Here is a 17,061-nt window from a genome sequence, read left to right as displayed (position 1 = left end):
TTGATGTCTCAGAAATTGACTTTTCCTTGATCACAATGCCTTTTACCTTAGGCCTTGGAGGTTTCTTTGCAATAGAACCTTTAGACTTTAGATTTGTCTTCTCAGCTTTAAATCTAGCTTCTTCCTCCTTGAGATTTTCTAAATCCATTCCAGGATTATGTTTCAGAAATAATCTTCTAGCAATCTCTTCATCAAGTGTCTAAATCTTGGGATCCTTGTAGTAGACAGTAGTCTCCTTTCCCTTGAGCTTCAGAGTTTGCAAAAACTTCTGAGAGTCTTTACTTCCTCCTTGAATCAGAACATCAGAACTTGATATCATATTTTGATTATCAGCACTTGCTATCAAATTTTGAGTTTGAGAAGCTTCAGAACTTGTCTTATTTTGAGTTAGAGATTTGCTCGCATCAGAAATTAGTTTCCTAGAAGAAATCTTGCTGCTTTGCCCTTGACCTTGACCCTTGCTAGGGTTTCCCTGGTCATCTTCATTATTATCCCTTTTCTTCAGTATCTGACTGGTTGAGCAGTTGGACTTAACTACCTTCTCCCCCTTTTTGGCATCATCAGGTAATAAGAGAGAGAGAGAGAGAGAGAGAGAGAGAGAGAGAGAGAGAGAGAGAGATAGAGAGAGAGAGAGAGAGAAAAAGTTCTACTGAAGATTGAATTTCATCCAGTTGAGCTTTTTGAGAAGCTTGATTCTGCAGGACCTCAGTAATTTGGGCATGTTGATTCTCCTGAATCTTCTCAATTGCTTCAACTTTCTCATGTATAGGTCTGATAAATCTTGACTTGTCTAACTTGAGAGTCATATCTAGCTTTTCAGCTAACTCTAGAAGTTTATCAACCTTGGCATGAGTTTGAGAGTGTAGACCTTGAAGATTTTTAGTAGACAGAGCTGTGAATTTGAGTTGAGTCTTGAAATCAGAACTTGTCATCAGCTCATCAGCCTTAGCAATGTGCTCTGTCAGAACTTTAGAGCTTGGAATGAAATCCACTCCTCTGTGAGTATCTTCCCAAGGAATAGGAGCATCATGTTCAACAAACTTTTGGATTAATGCCTCCTTTCCAAGAATTGGAGCATTTGCTGGAGTTGACTCTCCAGAACTTGCAGAAAATCCATCATCTTCTGACAACACAAGAGTGTGTGTAACAGAAGGAGAGTCTGTACCAGCTTCATCTAAATTCTGAGCATCAGAATTTATCTCCAGAATAGGAGTTGTTGGTATCTCAGCCTGTAAGATAGAAGAATTGACAATAGATGGTTGAGCTGCTGTTGGAGCTTCCGGATAAAGAACAGTATGAATATTCAGATTGTAAATATCTATTTCAGAAATTGTATCTTGTCCTTCATCATTATCTGTAGCTTTGAGTGGAGAGACATGAGGTGTGATCACTGTATCTGTAACAGTATCTTTTGGTTCTGAAAGGGCTTCAATGATAATTGGTTCTTTTGAGATCATAGATTCCTGATCCCCTTCCTCAGCTTCTTCAGTATCCTCTGATGGAGGTTGAGCCATGTGCCTTCCTGCCCTCTATTTCTTAGATCTCCTAGATGGTGTAGGAGTTCCCTGAGTAGCATCAGAACTTACAGTTCTTTTCCTCTTCAAATTATCAGAACCCTCAGCTTCGGTATTTATCTGATGGGTTGACCCTTCAGCTTTTTTTTCTTTTGGAAAAACCACATTTTCAGCTTCCACAGGCACAGGTTCTGATGCATGACCCTGTGCTTCTTCATCATCTGATTCATCCCTTAGAATCATCCTTCTTCTCCCTGGTGGAGATTTAGAAACATATTTTGCTCTTTTATGCCTTGAGGATGAAGGTCTGATGGTAGGTGCTGATGGTTGTTGTTGTGAGGATTGTGCTGGTTGGAAGTATGTTCTGATGGTAGGTTGAGTTGGTTGAGGTTTAGAAATGGTAGGTTGTGTAGGTGCTGATGGAGGTTGGGATGGTTGGACATCAGGATATATGGTAGTATAGGTGTTTGGGTCAGAGTTTACTAAGACTTGTTTGACTGAATGTGGAATTTGCAGGGGTCTTAGAACAGTTTCCTTATTATCAGTAGATAATAAGTCAGTAAAAGCTCTTTTAGCAAGTTTAAAATGTTCAATTAACTCACTTGATAGTTGGGGTGCATCAGAGCAACAGAAACTGTAAATAAGCTGACAGAATCTAGCAAAATAAACTGTGTTTCTATCTTCTGTCATCCTATCACCTATGAATCCTAAAACAGCACTTGCATAATCAAAATTTGTTTGATTCAAGAGAGCATACCCGATTTGCTGACTTAGGATTGGGATTGCATCAAAATTGGAGCACTTATTTGCAAAAGCCTTGGTGATGTAGTCAAAGAAGAAACTCCACTCCCTCCTGAAGTGGGGTCTGTTTAGTTGTCCCAGCTTGGACAATGATTTTTCATAACCTAGATTAGCCATCATCTGTTGAAGAGCTGGCTCCTCAACTGTTGAAAAAGTGTAGTCTTCTGGCAGATGTAGAGCTTGTCGAACTGTAGCCAAAGTCACCACATGTTCATCCTCCCCTGTTGTGAAAATAATACTAGGGGACCCATGTGCACCACCATCATCATACACACCACTCCTCCAGAATTCCAGCACTTGAGTTCCTGAGATTGCTTCTGGTTGGGTTAGTGCATAGCCTATTTCACTTCGAGACAAAAAGTCTTGGATGAAGTGAAGTTCTGATGGGGCTTCATCCTTGCTCAGAATAGCCAAGTAGTTGTTAGGAACAAACTTGGCTCCATTGAAAATGATGTTCTTTGGTGCCATTTCTGTGAAAAATCAAGTGAGAATAGTGTGTACACAAAGTGTTTGATAAAATGCCTGTGTGAAAATAGAGCTTCAAAGAATATTAGTGGGTGAGAGAAAATAAGAGAGATGAGAGAATGAGAAAAGTAGGTAAAAGATTAGAAAATCTTTTAACTTTCTTATTTATACATCCCACGTGACAACATCTATATTTGTGAAGCATGGCAGACAATTTACACCTGGCAACATGTGAACAGTCAGTAAATAGTTAAAGCAGTAGTTAGTGGGCATGAGAAATAAGCAGTAATTATTGTGCACATGCAGTTTTTCAAGACAAACACGTTTTCCACTAAACAAATGATTATGATTGTTTTTATCTCACTTAAATATATTCTGATAAAATATGACCATTCAGTATTACCACAAATAAGTCAAGTAAATAAATAATGCCATGTAAGCATCAGAGTTTCCATCAGGATTTAATATCAGAACTTGACTGTTATCAGATTTTAACGGTCATCAGAACATGGCTTCTGTTCTCAGAAAGTGAATGCTTATTTCTGTGATTCTTCATACAAATACTGACTTGTTTCTTCAGAGTTTAAGCATCAAAACTTCCATCAGAACTTGTCATCAGAATTTATGCAAATGACACTTAACTGTTTGTCAAAAATAACTTAATCACCACAGTAATTTTCATTATTCATATGGAGTGAGATTGTGTGTATTTAGCGAAATATTAGATAAAGATTAAAGTCTGATAAATTTCAGTATATCTTAGAAATAAGGCATAACTAAGACAAGTGCTTAAAATCTGTCATTAATAATGAAGTCTACTATAGAATAAATTTATGCAAGAATCCACCTCAACTGTTTGTGCTCATTTTATACATCTTTTGTAATTCCTTTTACAGTGGCTTCTTAGTGTAAGTGAGTCACAAGACTCACAACTGCTATCGTAATTTACGCTATTATCAGAGTATTTGTCCAGTAATCAGAGAATGTGAAAAGTCACCAAGAAAAAATTATTTGCTTTTCTAATGCATATTACTTAATATCAGCAATGCACTTGGGTCTTCCCTTCCACATATTTACTCTAGATCTCAAAGGAGTACCTGACTTCAATTTTCTTTTCTTTTCTTTTCTTCAGATACATGAGGCTTATCAAGCATGTGGTTCATCCTTAAGATTTACTGACATCAGAATTTGACAGATAAGAAGCAAGAATCTAGTTTGTGACTTAGTAATAAGATACACAAAGTAAATTTGACTAAGCTCAAAATCAGAATTTGCTTGTGTTAATGAATTTCCACATAAATAACTAATTTAAACATGGGATTTCTAGTATGTTAAAGACTACTAGGTCAGCATCTAGCACAGTAATCCTCATTGGATTGAATAGTCACAGAACATTCAAAACACTATCAGAGTATATAGATCCATATCAGATAACAATAAATATTTAATGTATTACAATTTAAGCACAGATTACATGGAGATAAGACAATCTGTAAACACTGATCATAAATTCTGATGTATGAGAACAAAAACTAAGCAGATTTTGAGAAAGAACCTGAAACCATTCCAAGTTCATTTACCATTCTTGTAAAAGTAGCTTCACATAGTGGTTTTGTGAAGATATCTGCTAGTTGTTGATCTGTTGGAACAAAATGCAATTTCACTGTACCTTCCATCACATGGTCACTTATGAAATCGTACCTGATGCTGATGTGATTTGTCATTGAGTGTTGAACTGGATTACCTGTCATAGCAATAACACTTTGATTATCACAATAAATACGTATTTTAGAAAATTCTAACCCATATTCCAGTAATTGATTCTTCATCCAAAGAATCTGTGCACAACAGCTTCCTGCAGCAATATATTCTGCTTCTGTAGTTGATGTGGAAATTGATTTATGTTTCTTGCTAAACCAAGAAACCAATCTGCCTCCAAGAAATTGGCAGCTTCCACTAGTGCTTTTCCTGTCTATTTTGCATCCTGCAAAATCTACATCTGAGTAATCTATTAGCTTAAAATCTAATTCTCTAGGATACCACAATCCTAGATCAACTGTACCCTTGAGGTACTTGAAAATTCTTTTCACAGCTATTAGATGAGGTTCTCTTGGATCAGCCTGAAATCTTGCACAAAGACAGGTAGCATACATGATATCAGGTCTACTTGCAGTTAAATAGAGTAATGAGCCAATCATACCTCTGTAGTTAGTAATATCTACTGATGCTCCAGTATCTTTATCTAACTTGGCTGCAGTGACCATGGGAGTGGATGCTGTTGAACAATCTTGCATTCCAAATTTTTGGAGTGAAATTCTGGTGTACTTGGATTGATTTATGAAAGTACCTTCTTCATTTTGCTTGACTTGAAGTCCCAGAAAATAACTAAGTTCTCCCATCATACTCATTTGATATCTTGACTGCATTAACTTTGCAAACCTTTCACAGAGTTTGGCATTTGTAGAACCAAATATGAAATCATCAACATATATCTGTACCAAAAGTAAGTCATTTCCATGCTTGAGATAGAACAATATTTTATCAATTGTGCCTCTGTTAAATCCACTTTCCAGAAGAAATTGAGCTAAAGTCTCATACCATGCTCTTGGAGCATGCTTAAGGCCATAAAGTGCTTTATCAAGTCTGTAGACATGATTAGGAAATTTTGGATCCACAAATCCTGAAGATTGTTCAACATATACATCTTCTTCCAATTCTCCATTGAGAAAAGCACTTTTCACATCCATTTGAAAGACTTTAAACTTCTTGTGAGCAACATAAGCCAAAAAGATTCTTATGGCTTCCAATCTAGCAACTGGTGCAAATGTTTCATCATAATCAATACCCTCCTGTTGAGAGTAGCCTTTGGCAACCAACCTTGCTTTATTTCTTGTAATTATGCCATTACTGTCAGTTTTGTTTCTGAATACCCATTTTGTGCCAACAATTGATCTGTTCTTTGTTCTTGGCACTAGGGTCCAAACTTTATTTTTTTCAAATTCATTTGATGTTGGTTCAGTCTGAGATAGAAAAGAATGATAGAGACATTCATTTGATGTTGCAATTCTAGTTATGACACCTGCTTTAGGATCTCCAATTATTAAGTCAGGTTTATGTGATTTGGTCCACTTCCTTGCAGATGGAAGTTATTCTCTAGAACTGGATCCTCCCCCATGATCCATGTTGTCTCCATCAACATTTTCTGATGCTCCCCCTGTAGTTATGCTCTCTGAGACTTCAGAATTTGAGTTGGATCCTTCAGGATTTGAAGAATCAGAGTTTCCAGAATTATCAGAATTTAGCTCATCAGAACTTGATGAATCAGAACTTGAAGAGCCAGTGACAGGTTCTGATGCTTCTTGAGAGTCTTGAGTTGTGGTAAGATCTTCAGCTTGCTCCCCCTGAACAGGTTCATTTTCCCTTGGAGTTGTTACCATAGTTTCAATGACATCAGAATTTAACCCGTCAGAACTTACAGGATCAGGATTTAAGCCATCAGAATTTACAGAATCAGAATTTAAATCTTCATTTTCAAATCTTAGCTGATCATGATCATTAAAATCTTCAAGTCCAGTAATCTTTTTATCATCAAAAGATACATTGATAGATTCCATGACAACCCTTGTTCTTAAATTGTAGACTCTGAAGGCTTTTGTGGAAAGTGGATATCCAATAAAAAATCCTTCATCAGCTTTTAGATCAAATTTTGACAGCTATTCAGGATGAGTCTTAAAAACAAAACACTTGCATCCAAATACATGAAAATGTTTCAGATTTGGCTTCTTTTTCTTCACCATCTCATATGGTGTTTTTCCATACTTGTTTATGAGTGTAGCATTTTGTGTAAAACAAGCAGTCTGCACAGCTTCAGCCCAAAAGTAGGTTGGCAGCTTTGCTTCATCAAGCATAGTTCGTGCAGCTTCAATGAGAGTCCTGTTTTTTCTTTATACAACTTCATTTTGCTGTGGAGTTCCAGTTACAGAAAATTCCTGTTTAATTCCATGCTCTTTGCAGAACTCTTCCATAATTGAATTCTTGAACTCAGTGCCATTATCACTTCTTATAATTTTAACAGAATCTTTGACAAAATTATCCAGCTATCTGACATGATCAGTTAGAGTAGATGCAGTTTCATTCTTCTTGTGTAAGAAATACACCCAAGTGTATCTTGTGAACTCATCCACTATAACCATAGCATATTTTTTTTTGCAATTGACATGACATTGACTTGACCAAATAGATCAACATGCAGTAAGTGATAAGGCTCAAGAATTGGGGATTCAGTTTTGCTCTTGAATGAAGATTTTCTTTGTTTTTCCTTTTGACATGAATCACAAAGGCCATCAGGAGCAAATACTTATTTTGGCAGTCCTCTCACAAGATCTTTCTTTACTAGCTCATTTATGTTGTTGAAATTTAAATGAGAGAGTCTCTTGTGCTAATTCCAGCTTTCTTCAATTGATGCTCTACTCAACAGACATATTGGAGAACCATCAGAGTTTTTTGAAAGTCTGGCTTCATAAATGTTACCATGCCTGTAACCTTTCAGAACTACTTTTCCTGTAGAATTACTTACAACTTCACAGTGTTCTTCAAGAAATCCACATGATAACCTCTGTCATAGATTTGACTCACACTTAGCAGATTGTGTTTAAGTCTTGAGACAAGAGCTACTGATTTAATGATGACATTCCCAAGATTGATATTGCCATATCCCAGAGTTTTTCCTATGTTGCCATCTCCATAAGAAACTCCTGGGCCATCTTTCTCCTCAAAGTCTGATAGTAGGGCTTTATTTCCAGTCATATGTCCTAAACATCCACTGTCCAGAACTATGATGTTTTTCCTGTTGCCCTGCAGTCACAAAGACCACTATTGGTTAGTTTTAAGGACCCATACTTGCTTGGATCCTTTGGCCTTTTTAATTTTGTTAGCATTTGTAGCAGATTTAATTTCAGAGTTTATGCTAACATGCTGTTTATCAGGATTTATATCAGACTTTGCATCAGACTTTACACTAGAAGGAATAATACTAACTTTCTTCAAAGAAGGTTTTATTTGATAATAATCATAGTACAAACTATGATATTCCTTACAAGTATAAATGGAATGCCATAAACTACCACAATGAAAACAAGGATTTTGTGGTTTAAACCTAACAGACTGACTCTTAACTCCTGAATTAGGAGGTAAAAAGTTTATATCTTTATTTTTCCTGCAAAAAGAGGCAAGATGGTTAGAGTTTCCACATTTATAACATTTCTTTCTAGGAGCATTAGGAACATGCATATAATTATTGCTTTTATTCACACCTTCCTTTACATTCCTATTTTTCCTAGCTTCCTTTATCTTGTTCATAATTCTAATCTCTTTCGGCTTATGCTTAAGTTGCTTCTTTGTCATTAAGCTTATGTTTACTTCAGCTGGTTTATCCTGTTTTAATTTGTCAGAAGTTGACTTTTCTTTGACTTCTGTCCTAGACTCTTTCATCTTTTCAGAATCAGACTTTACAGTTTTTGCTACAAACTTAACAAGATTCACCTTTGGCTTAACAGTCTGTTTAACAACAGTTGGCTCAATTTTCACAATTTCTTTCTCACTTTTATCATCTCCATAACCTAAGCCATCTTTCCAGTTTCCACTACTTAGTAAATTCTGAGTTGTTCTGCCAGAGTTAGTCAAAGTTCTGATAATCTCTCTTTCCTTTTCTAAGTCAGCTTTTAGAGATTCATTCAATTTTAACACTTCATCTCTAACATACAAAGCATCATCTCTTTCTTTCTTAGTTTGATGAAGAAAAACTAACTCCTTTTCTAAATAGTCATTTCTGTTTTTAAAAGCAAGATTTTCAGATATTAATCTTTCACATGTTAAAGTCTGATCTCTATAACTAATGAACATGGTTTTAAGATATAATCTCAGCTCAGTAATATCATCAGTATGAAAAGCATAAGTTGTTTGAGGTACCTTCAATTCAGCAGTTTCAGTACTGCTATCAGCATTTGCCATCAAGGTATAGTTCACCTCATTTTCAGAATCTGAAGTGTCTGTCCAGCTTTTCTTCTTTGTGACAAGTGCCTTGCCTTTGTCACTTTTTCCTTTCTTGCAGTCAGGAGATATGTGGCCTCTTTCACCACAATTGTAGCATTTGACATTTGAGTTGTCTCCTCTATCAGACTTTCCTCCTTTGCCTTCAAACTTTTTGAACCCTTTCTTGTCAGAACTTCCACATTTCCTGGAAAACTTCTTACACTTCCTGAATTTCCTGTAGGCTATCTTTGTGATACCCTTCACCATAAGAGCACACAGTTGCATCATCTCTGCATCAACATCCATTTCAGGTAAACTTTCAATTTCTAAATCATCATTATCAGAATATGATGACTCTGAATCAGACTTTATGATGAGAGCCTTTCCTGTGCCCCTCTTTGAGGCAACCACTTTAGGAGATTCCATGCCTCTTGCTCCTTTGATCCATCTCAACTTCATAAGTCTTGAACATACCATAAATTTCATCAATAGTAGTTTCAGTAAGTTCATAGTTATCTCATATGGTAGTAGACTTCAAATCCCAATTTTCAGGAAGAGCTAAAAGGAATTTTAGATTTGAATATTCAAGATCATATTCCTTGTCCACCAGTGACAGATCATTCAAGAGTTTGACAAACCTGTCATATAAATCAGTTAATGACTCATCAGTTTTTGAGTCAAAGTGCTCATACTCTTGAGTGAGTATAGTCCTCCTGTTCTTTTTGATTGCATCAGTTCCCTGGCATCTTGTCTCCAAAGCATCCCATATCTCCTTTGCAGTCTTGCATCCAATTACTCTGTTTGACATGGCATTATCAATGGCACTATGCAGCAAATGCCTTACCCTTGCATCCTTGGCAATAGATGCGATATCTTCAGCTATGTAATCACCTTTCTCCTTTGGTATGGACTTTATTGGTTGATCAACAACTGCTATAGAGAGCTTTGTAGGCTTATATGGTCCTTCATTAATTCTGTCAAGGTATTCTGGATCTGTAGCTTCCAGAAACATAGTCATCTTCACTTTCTATATGGGATACTCAGAAGGTCTCAGTATGGGAACCCTAATTGTCTCATATCGACTGTGGGTTTGAGTGTTTTGAGTTTCTTAAGTTTTGGTGGGATTAGTTGGGGTTTGTGTTTCTTCAGACATGATTGTTTGGATCTTTACTATATGTGTGTTAACAGAAAAGCTCTGATACCACTTGTTAGGTCACACAACACTGTAAAAGGGGGTTGAATACAGTGTTTATACAATCAAATCGATTTGAACACAAGTATGTAACAAAGATCAAGTATATTCAATAAACTCTGTTACAATATGAACTGTTGTTCTCTCTCAGTGATGAACAAATTTCACTAAGAGCTGCTAGGTTACAATGAATAATATTTCTCGGTAATGATAACACATATAGTGTAAACCCTAAGCTGTGTTTATATAGTACACAGTTACAAGATATATTCTAATTGATATGGAATATAATTCTGTCTCCTAAAATATATCAATTAGATATCTTCTACAAGTCTTCTAGTCCTCTAACTCTTTCCATGCATATCTTCTATTATTATAGTCCAGATCTTCTTTCCTGTAAATCAGCCGCATTCCTTAGCTGAAATTCTTCCCGCACTTAAGTACTGATATGTATCTTCTGATACCTTAAGTTCTGATATTAAGTTCTGACTTCAGTAAGTTCTGATTTCAGTAAGTCCTGATATGTCCTGTTGTTAAGTTCTGATACTAAACACAAATCATATTAGACATGACATCTCAAATATATCTAACATTATCAAATGTCTCATTTGAACACATATCGACATATATTAAGTGCAAAAATATAAAGAAATGGATTTAGACTTATCAACAGTTAATCTTTCATATTTAGAGTGGAGACCATGTCTAAAAATATCAAAATTTCTAGCAAACATTAGAAAATACCCCATATGTTGATCAGTCTGAGTAATTACAGCAAAATTTTGAGCAATTGTTGGTGAATGCCCTTTAGATGTGGTCAAAATAAAAGTTACAGTCCTTCTTCAGCTTTGGCATGGTGAGTAAACCCAGGTTCACCTTTAACATCTTACCATCGCAACCCAATTTTTTGAAGAAATTTTTGATGATGGTCTCATCCATGATGATGTTTTAGGTAGGCTTCACGAGAATATGCAGAGCATGATTCACCACTATTGAAGTGATTCTTAGAGTTTCTCCATTATAAGGTGTTACTCAATAATGATTACAATTATTTAAGGGGGGTTGGATATAGTCGTATAGACAAATCAAAATCATGATATAGATATGAAAACAGTTTTATTAATACTGATAAAATTATTACAAATTCTCTCAAGAAATTTTGATATTCTTGAGAGCTGATATGTTATAATGATTATCGAGATAAGGTTAATCAAAATGATAACCTAATTTTTGTTTATATTGTCAATTACAAGATATTTTATAAAGATAATTACCATGTTTCTATACATATCCAAATCAACAGTTGCATTTCTACAAATTAGGAACTGACATACCAATATCTCATCAACTGTTGGGACTGTATCAATCAGTAGTTACTGATTTTATCTTGACATCCAAATAGGATAGACATATCTTGATGCTAGTTTTCATCCTGGCGCCAATGCAAATCCTGACATTTTATACTCCCAACAAATCCTGACACGGCTTTGAGCATTATATCTAACATAAAGAAAAGTAACTAATGGTGGTATACAGGCACATTCAGGATTGTATGTGCCATCGTTCAATATTTCTAAATACAGCTCTTTTAGATACCTATTATAGTTGGACAAAAGCATACCCAATCTCACTGATGTGTAAGAATTCTCGAATGAATTGAAAATCTTCATTCACCCATTGTTTGCTTAGAATAACAACATATTATTTGTCACAAAAGTGACACCTTCAAGATCAAAATTTTTGGTTGCCATTATTGTTCTGAAAAAACTTGCAGAACATGATTTTTTAGAATAGATACTTCGGAAAAAAGATTAGAATAAAAAATTACAGGTACAAAATTAGGTAATTGTTTAATTTGCAAATAACTCTCTTTTACTCATATATTGTTTAGTATCAATGACATGTGTCATACTTTAAGTGAGTAACTGATTATTAGCGGAACAAAGATTTAGGAAATGCCTTTTATAACTTGCATGGTCACACATATATATAAAATATGTATCTATAGGAAAGTACTAAACTATTTAACCTAAATACACGTGTTAGGAATCACATGTTGTTGTGCAAAACATTCTCGTATAATAACAAGAGTAAGTCATATTGACAGCACTAAGATTAAGTTGTATGATAATCAATTATTATATTCTGTAATTGTATTCCTTGAGTCTGTAAAAATGTTTAGTAGATTATACCGGGGGATTTTTCTATGGACAGTATTCAAGCTAAAAAATGAACTCTGGAAGAATATAAAGTCTTGATCATACCTCAGAGAAAAGTGTAGCAACTTGGAGTGGATTAAATGTTGTTCTAGGAAAAATGTTCTAAATCAAGATATCGACAAGTTATAGATAAAAGGATATTGAGAAGTCTGTCGAGAAGTCTAAAATGACTTGTAGAGAAGTCCAAGAGATATCGACAAGTCATTTTTCCATGTAGAGGTCTCAGAGATATCACCAAGTTAAATGAAGATGTAGAGAACTGGAAATATAGACAAGTCAATTTCTTCATGTAGAGATCTTAGAGATATCGATAAATCAGAATGTGTATGTAGAAATCTCAGAGATTTTGACAAGTCATTTCTGTATGTATAGATCTCAGAAATATCGACAAGTCAAATTTTTCATGTAGAAAACTCAAGATGTCTACTGATAAGTGGCATTTTATACCACTTAGAACGTCTTAAAATGGCTTAAATTGGTGTCTTGAAATCAAGTATTTTGTGTATTTGATGCGTTTTTCTAGTGTTTATGCATTTCAGGGTATTAGTTGCATTTCGGGGGAGGAATAATCAAGAATAAGCCTTGGCATGTGTTCACCATTGCGAGAGGAAAGAAACGGGCAGATTACGGCGAAGAAACGGAGCAAAATCAGATTTTTTCCAGTAGAGGTCTGAGCGCCCGCTCAGCATTGCTGAGCGGCCGCGCAGCAAGCTGAGCGCTCGCTCAGCTATGCTGAGCGGCCGCGCAGGGTCGGGAAAAAAGATATAATATTTCTGGACTTCTACTTCTGTTTGGTTTCCACTTCTATGTAATCTGAGTTTTATGGGACTATTATATAAGTAGATTTGAGACGTTTTCACAAGTGTGGATTGAAGAAGATTGTGTTTTTACGCAAGGAGCGAAGGAGATAAGGAAGAAGATCGATTTAGCACACCGCAACGAAAAGGAAGCATATCTTCTTGTGATTCTTGTTTCGTTGTAACGTTGGATGCTAGTTTTCTTGCTTTGAACTTATTTACTCTTGTGACATACTCTATTTTAATATAATTAGTTTAGTTATTATTTTCTTGTGTTTGTTTATCATGATTTCGTATGAACCCATGATGACGATAAGTGCTATTATGGGCTAATCGTGATCATGGGGTTGCAACGGATTTATTATGTAATTCTTTAGTTAATTGTTTAATACTTTAGTGTGTGATGATTGTATGATATCTAGTATTGGTTGTGCGTATTCGTCTTATGTGTGTCGCGAACATATAAGATAGGGTGTTAATCTCTTGTGAAGCGACGGTGGATCTTGAGATTTAGAACTTGCCATGCTAGCATAGGTTCATGTACGTTGTGCATGATTAGTGGGTAACTCTAACAGTTTTATTTGCCCTATGTAATCAAAAGGAATAACTTGTGCTTAAATCATTGTGTTGTCAATTTTTGTAGACATATAGGAACTCAACATAATTGATGACTATTCAACTTCTATCTTAATTGTGGATGCTTGGTAGAATGGTATTAGTACAATGAAAATTGGCTTTTATCAGTTTCGTGTTATTCGATTAATATCATCACTGTCACATGCTAAAGGTAATAACAATGGCTATAGAAGGAAGTAATAATGAAGTTGTGATCTCATGAGTGTTTTATTATTGATAAATTGAAGTGTTAGTTAAGTGATTAATTAAGTAGTTAATTATAGTTAATATTTAATCAACAATTTTAAGTGTTAGTATCTTAACATTGAGAAGTAATCATACATTAGGGAGTGAGTTAAATTAGACAATAATTTAGTCTGAGTCTCTGTGGGAACGAACTAGAAAGTATTCTATATTACTTGCGAACGCGTATACTTGCGTGAATATTAGCGCGTGTTTTCGCCCTAACATCTACAAGTCAAAAGTCCATGCAGGAACCGGAGATGTCGACAAGTTATTTTACATGTACAGAAATGGAGACCTCGACAAGTCAAATATACATGTAAAGAACTCAAGATATTGATAAGTCATTATACTTATCGATATTTGTAATATACGTGAATTTTGGATATCTTAAATAATAATAATAATAATAATAATAATGATAATAATAATAATAAGTGAAGAATTTTATTTACGTAAAATTAATGTTATAAAAGAATTTATTTTGAGTTAGTAATTAGATTAGAAAAAGGAGTTGTACAAGATCTATAAATAATTGGCATGCCTCTTAAACAAACATACGTAATTATAAAAACCCTAAAACGAGGCTGCGGAGAGAGACAGAGACGGAAAGCCGAAAAGAAGAGAGGCAAAGCATAACAGAGGCGTTGATTTCATATAGAGATTTTGGTTTCCAAACTTTAAGACAAGCAGGTAACCCCATATTTGTATTTGGTATTAATTAAGTTATAGCCACTAGAGTCTTAAACCATTGTTTGAACTTTATAGTGATGTCATGTCACCTTGGATTCAATTGTGTGCGCATATGGTTACTTTGTTTCTGTACCGATATTTATGTATATATCCGGGTTGTACAGCTCCCCGTGTTATCACAACTACAAGGGTTAATTAACTTTATTGTGTACATGTAAGTAGAACCTTAAATATGTGTAGGTGGTTGGTAAAGGTGAATAGGCCAGGCATGTTGTACAAATATTTAATTAACTAAATTTGTGTCATGCAAGTGTGTTTGTGGCTGAGTTCAAATATATTAAAGTGAATGGTTTTACTCTAGTCAGTTGGTTAAATCTTAGCTAATAATATTAGTTTAGTATTAAAATTGTTGTAAAAGAAAGTCTAAAGCATTTGTACATATTACTACTACTGTTTTGAGTCTGCAATTTGTGCATAAGTGAGGGACTGGGTGCTTTTCCATGTTAATAAATATGTTTTCCTTTGATTACTATAGAGATGATTATGTCAATTTGTTAATATATATATATATATTCATATTCTTTTACTATTATATCTTTTTGGAATTTGATTATATAATAATATTAATTAATGGAATTATGTAATATGTGTGTGTGTCTTATGAATATATATTACTTTTGTTTTAAAAATAAATATGGTTATATACGTGTGTTGAATTTATAATATTTGAGTATTATGAATTCATGTTTCTTTACAAATGTCCGCTCAAATAGTCAAATATTAACTACAAAATCAAAGTGATTTTGTATTGTTTCAATTGTTTAATAATTCCAAATGTCAACCTTGCATTGTTGATGTCTTAATTTATATTCTAATGAATCTTACAAATACGTCAATTTAGTAATCAGTTAAGTAGGTATTTGAGACTTAATTTCTGGTGTATGGTTTGGTTAGACTACTGATTCAATACGTTTAAAAAAACAAAATTAATATATAAGCAATTTGTAAGTAGTAATAATTAATTACTAAATGGACACATAAAATGCATATTAACTATAAATTATAATTTTGTAGTTAGATCGCGGGCTGGGAATTTAGCAACTCAATTGCATATTTCGTTAGTGTTAAAGTTGCGATATCTAAGGTACAGATTCTGTCCCCTTTCTATTCGGAACTACTCCTCTTTGAAATTAAATATCTCTGATTTGTTCAATTCCATATTTTATTCGCTCCTTTAATATTTTTTGATTATTTTGACTTCCGAAATTTTTTAAAAATTATTTATGACACACTCTGTTTTGAAAATATGAATTATTTGATTTTAAAATTTTACGAGAATATATTTATTTCACTTTTAGAGTGATATAGGGTATACCGAGTTGACGAACTATAGGGGTATTACAGCCGTGTTCTTGTGGCACCAGTGACACGACACATCTGTGATAGTGTGGTTGGTCACGGAATATCCTTCTGTTAGCTCTTGGCAGGAGTTTTTGCGTATTTGATATTTGTTCAGGATACATGGGTGCACCCAGAGTTTGATTTGTGATTTGATTTATGGTGACGTTGTATATGCCGTACACGTTATCCATTCTGTTGCACGCATTAGGTACCCTATGATGTGTGTATTTGTATATGTTCTGATCTCGGTATGAAATATCCTAACCCCTCGTTGCTTCAGCCTTTCTTATTTTTAAAATTGTTAAGAAGCGAAAGACTGATTTGGTATATATTGCTAAGGACAAGTATCCTAGAACTGAGCAAAACACCGATTCGACCCCGAAGAAGGGAGGACCTGGGCAAAAGTTCACTGAATATGCTAAGTTGAACGCTCCTAGAAGCCAGATCCTGATGGAAATTGAGAAAGATAGAGATATTCGTTGGCCTAAACCCTCGAAGGCTGATCTTACCAAGCTAGATAAGAGTAAATATTACAGATTTCACAAGGATGCTAATCATGACACCGATGAGTGTAAACAATTGAAAGATGAAATAGAGTTCCTCATTTGAAAAGGAAGGTTGAACAAGTATACTGGAGATGGAGGAGATAGGAATAACAATGGGAGAAAGAACTTTGAAGATCGTAGGAGGGACCAAGACGATCAGGGGCGAAATCCCCAGCCTAGGGGACCTGTGATAAATACAATCTTTGGAGGACCAACTGCTGCTGGATTATCCAGGAACTCCAGGAAAGCGTATACTAGAGAGGTTATGCATATTGTTGGGGAAGCCCTGAAGAGGGCCATGACAGGAGTGATAATGGCATTTGATGATTTGGAGGGTGTGAAATTTCCTCATGACGACCCGCTGGTCATAACACCAATAATAGGGAACATCCCGGTGAAGAGGGTCCTTGTAGATAATGATGCTTCGATGAATATCTTGCTCCATGATACCTTTTTAAGGATGGGTTACAATGATTCTCAATTAACCCGGCCGATATGCCGATATATGGATTTGCAGGAGTAGAGTTAACTGTGGAAGGGATAATT

Source organism: Apium graveolens, chromosome 11, assembly GCF_009905375.1.
Source record: "Apium graveolens cultivar Ventura chromosome 11, ASM990537v1, whole genome shotgun sequence".
NCBI lineage: Eukaryota > Viridiplantae > Streptophyta > Magnoliopsida > Apiales > Apiaceae > Apium > Apium graveolens.
The sequence above is the reverse complement of the archived record's forward strand: the minus strand, read 5'-3'. Positions refer to the sequence as shown.